The sequence below is a fragment of the Lipotes vexillifer genome, unplaced genomic scaffold, assembly GCF_000442215.2.
Source record: "Lipotes vexillifer unplaced genomic scaffold, Lipotes_vexillifer_v1.1 scaffold1242, whole genome shotgun sequence".
NCBI lineage: Eukaryota > Metazoa > Chordata > Mammalia > Artiodactyla > Lipotidae > Lipotes > Lipotes vexillifer.
Genome location: NW_006793169.1, coordinates 250810 through 255892, shown reverse-complemented (window position 1 = coordinate 255892; position 5083 = coordinate 250810).

Below are 5083 nucleotides of genomic sequence, written 5' to 3'. Positions count from 1 at the left end.
TGCCATGGGAACTTCCCGGTAGAGGAAGAAGTGGCCTTATTGGGAAGGCTCAGCAGCTGGTATCAGCCTGTTCTCCCGCACAGCTAACCCAGACCCACTGAGCCAGCTCTCTGCTAAGCTACAGAGACAAGGTTAAGAAATGCATGTGTGAGGCCATCCGGATTTGCTCTTCGGTTATGTCCGGGCTCCTGGCCCCTGGAGCTAGTCCAGGATCCTCCAAATAAGAAAGAAAGACATTTTCTAATCTGAGCATCAAAAAGCCATTTAGGGACTTGCCTGGTGGTCCAGTGGTTAAGACTCTGAGCTTCCACTGCAGGGGGCATGGGTTTGATCCCTGGTTGGGGAACTAAGATCCCACAGGCCACACAGTGGGGCCAAAAAAAAAAGCCATCTAAAGTCTCCCTCAGTGCATTCGTGGCCTGAGGTTTTTAAGGTACTCAACTCCAGAATGTTCCCTCTTTGCTACTTTGGCTCTTCAGATCAGCAAGTCACTATCAGTTAAGTATGTAATCATGCTTAGCTTATATTGACCTCTGGAGACATCACATATTCTGCCTTTATTTCTGTATGTTGAACTGTTTCCAACACGTGTTTATTTAAAGTGCTTTAGGCTGATTTATATAAGAGGATTGAATCATGACTCATATACTATAAAATGAACATGTGTCAAAGATTTTGTTTAACTCATTAATTAGTGAGGGGACCAGTAGGATGTTATAACTGGCTCAAATGAGGATTTGATTTACAGAGATTTATATTTTCTAGTGGACGAAAGGAATAATTTGCATAGCTATGGACAGGAAAGATATGCATTACTATCAGTTTTCTACATGTTAATATCTACCTTTCACAGAGTTGTAAAATAGCCTGGTCAAAGACAATCAACTGTCCTACACTGTTGGTGGGAATGTAAATTGGTATAGCCACTATGGAGAACAGTATGGAGGTTCCTTAAAAAACTAAAAGTAGGGCTACTATATGATCTAGTAATCCCACTCCTGGGGATATATCTGGAGCAAACCATACTTTGAAAATATACATGCATCCCAATGTTCATTGCAGCACTATTTACAATAGCCAAGACATGGAAGCAACCTAAATGCCCATTGACAGACGAATGGATAAAGAAGATGTGGTACATATATACAATGGAATATCACTCAGCCATGAAAAAAGAATGAAATAATGCCATTTGCAGCAACATGGATGGACCTAGAGAATTCTACATGAAGCCAGACAGAGAAGGACAAATATCATATGATATCACTTATATGTGGAATCTAAAAAAATGGTAAACGAACTTATTTGCAAAACAGAAATTAGACTAACAGACTTAGAAAACAAACTTATGGTTACCAAAGTGGAAAGGCAAGGTGGGAAGGGATAAATTAGGAGTTTGGGATTAACATATACACACTACTACACATAAAATAGATAATCAACAAGGACCTACTGTATAGCACAGGGAACTCTTACTCAATACTCTGTAATAACTTATACAGGAAAAGAATATGAAAAAGAATAGACATATGTATATGTATAGCTAAGTCACTTTGCTGTACCCCTGAAACTAACACAAAATTGTAAATCAAATATACTCCAATATAAAAAATAAAGAAAAAATGAAAAAATACAAAAAAAGAACATATTTACCACTCTCCACATCAAAACAAAACAAAACAAAAACAAAGATAATCCAAACCACATCCCTAGAGGATCAGAAAATCCCTGGAGGGTCCACTGGACAAGACTTAGCCTTCTGTTGAAAGGACCCCCAGTAATCTCTTTTGCCCATTTCAAAGTCTGACAGCTTTTCCTGACAGTCTTCCTTCCCCTGTGATCATACATAATTTCAAAGAAAGATTATTCTTGATCAACAAGATTATTCTTGTTTACTGAACTAGGTGCCTCGAGAGTGTTAATTCACCAAAGAGGCCTCCTTCAGCCTGCTTTGCAAAAATCTAGAGCCATAGAGTATTGAATGATTGCAAATAAACTTCGGCCTGGAAATTATAAGGAATCTTAGATTGAACTTTTAAAAGCAACTTTTATTTGCTATTATAGGGGAGCAAAACTTGCCACCCCAAAATGTCTCTCTTTGGCATGCGGATTATTTTGAGCTGAAAACCATCAAGGCCTGAAGGACTCAGGAAGAACTCTTGACCTTCCCCCTAACTGCCTAAAAGAATGAAGATAGAGGACCTGTTCTGGGAAGGGAGATATCACCATAGATCACTGTAGTATGAATTAGGTGTATGGACAGGAAGGATCCTAGCAAAATCTGTTTGTTAAAATTCCTCTCTGTGTCCCATTGCCTCTATAGGACCCAGCAAACATTTGTTTACCAAACATTTGCTTTTTCATCTCCAAGTGAATTGCCTGCCTCCCCTTTGAGGTCCCAAATGAGCTGCCTGCAACATCCTCTTTCATCTTTAGCTGAAGATGGTATTTAAGGGGAGGGTTTAAGTCATTTTGGTGAGTTACTCAGTTTTCCTGGGTCTCTCCCATGTATACATGTTATTAAACTTTTGTTTGATTTTTTTCCTGTTAATGTGTCTCATGCCAATTTAATTCTTAAACAATTCTAGGTTCTTCTGGCTGGTTTAAGGTAGGTACCTGCAGTACCTATATATTTGGGTGAATTTCTCTTCCTGAAGTTTCAAAAACTACCCCAAAGGCCTGCCTGGAAGTGACCTTCCTTGCTACCTGTGATGCTGGATCCTATAAACTAGTCCCAGGCCAGTTTTCCTGGGAGGACTTTGTAGCCATTGGCTTCATAAGTACAGCCAAACTTTGTTCTTTAAAATGGCTTGTCACCCCTAGTTAACGGAACATCATTCTCAACTACACCATTCCAGGCAAGGCCTTGATTGTAGAATTGATTTTTCCAATTATATTTTGGTAAAAAAGAAGATATAGTCTTTTTTTAAAACAATGTTTTTAATTTTGAATTAAACAATTTTAATACAATTTTTAAGGTTATATTCATTTACAGTTATTACAAAATATTGGCTATATTCCCCATGTTGTACAATACATACTTGAGCCGGTCTTATACCCAATAGTTTGTACCTACCAGTCCTCCCCATTTTGCCCCTCTCCCCGCCACCAGTAACCTCTCGATTGTTCTCTATATCTGTGAAGGGAAGATACACGTGTGTGTGTGTTTGCATATATATATATATATATATACTTTTTTTTTTGGCCATGCTGTGTGGCTTGCAGGATCTCAGTTTCCTGACCAGGGACTGAACCTGGGGAACATCAGTGAAAGCCCGTAATTCTAACCACTAGGCCACCAGGGAGCTCCCTGGGAAGGCATATTGTTAATGAACCTATGCCACTATACTGCCATGGGAAGTAAGGATATTGTGTAAGAGTTTCTGAATTCGGAGGAGGGGAACTGTGTCAGTAAGACTCATATATCATTTTTTTTTTTTTGGCGGTACGCGGGCCTCTCACTGTTGTGGCCTCTCCCGTTGCGGAGCGTAGGCTCCAGATGCACAGGCTCAGCGGCCACGGCTCACAGGCCCAGGCGCTCCACGGCATGTGGGATCTTCCCGGACAGGGGCACGAACCCATGTCCCCTGCATCGGCAGGCGGACTCTCAACCACTGGGCCACCAGGGAAGCCCCATATATCATTTTTAAGTGTCTCATTTTGGTTTACAACAGAATTTACAAAATTATTGTGAATTGCAGATAGCATAAGAAGAAGAAGAAAGGGCTTCCTTACATATCCAGGAAATAGAACATTAAAACAAATCAACAATATTCCAAATAACTTCAATAAAGTTTCCCCCATCAATTCGTTCCATTCTGTGTAATGAATTCTTGTTCTGTTAGATCTTGGTTTAGCAGTTTGATGAAAACTTTTTGCTTTTCAACTATAAAGAATCCTAGAAATCCTGACTCCATCTACCAATATGCTCTGAAAGTTGCTGTCCTTTTCCACAAGGCTTTGTGACTGTCCTTCCTGGTTGAAGACACAAACTCTGGCCTGTAGATTTTTTTTTTTTTTTTTTTTTTTTTGGCGGTTCGCGGGACTCTCACTGTTGTGGCCTCTTCCGTTGTGGAGCACAGGCTCCGGACGCGCAGGCTCAGCAGCCATGGCTCACGGGCCTAGCCGCTCCGCAGCATGTGGGATCTGCCCAGAACGGGTCACAAACCCGTGTCCCCTGCATCTGCAGGTAAACGCTCAACCACTGTGCCACCAGAGAAGCCCCCATAGCAGAGTCTTTGATCAAGCATCAAAGGAAAAGAAAAACTATCTACAGTGTTAAAAAACAAAATTCAAATAAGTAAATTTTGAAGCTCTTATTGACTTTATTCAATTCATGAATCAGGCAGCGTTCAGTCTAGCAAGGAGCTAGAAAGGAGCTCCGAGGAGTGGTACAAAATAAAAGACTGTTACAGGCAGAAGGGAGTGGGAACATTAGGTAAAAAAGCAGGTTGGTTATTGCAAGATTACTTTCCTTTAGGGGACAGCAGGGGCCAACCAGGCAGATTAGCTAGCTAGCGCTTATCAAATGACACCTCATTGACTGGTTTAAGATTCCATTTCAGGAAGATGGCGGAAGAGTAAGACGCGGAGATCACTTTCCTCCCCAGAAATACATCTACACATGGAACACCTCCTACGGAACACCTACTGAACGCTGGCAGAAGTCCCAAAAGGCAAGAACCTCCCCCCGTACCTGGGTAGAGAAAGAGAAAAAAGAATAAACAGAGACAAAAGGATAGGGACGGGACCTGCACCAGTGGGAGGGAGCTGTGAAGGAGGAAAGGTCTCCACACACTAGGAGCCCCTTCGCGAGCAGAAACTGCGGGGGGGCTGAGGGGTAAAGCTTCGGAGCAGCGGAGGACAGCACAGCCACGGGGGTGCGGAGGGCAAAGCGGAGAGATTCCCGCACAGAGGATCGGTGCCAACCGGCACTCACCAGCCCGAGAGGCTTGTCTGCTCACCCGCCGGGGCGGGCGGGGCTGGGAGCTGAGGCTCAGGCTTCCCTCGAGCACAGGGAGAGGACTGGGGCTGGCGGCGTGAACACAGCCTGCAGGGGGCTAGTGCACCACAGCTAGCCGGG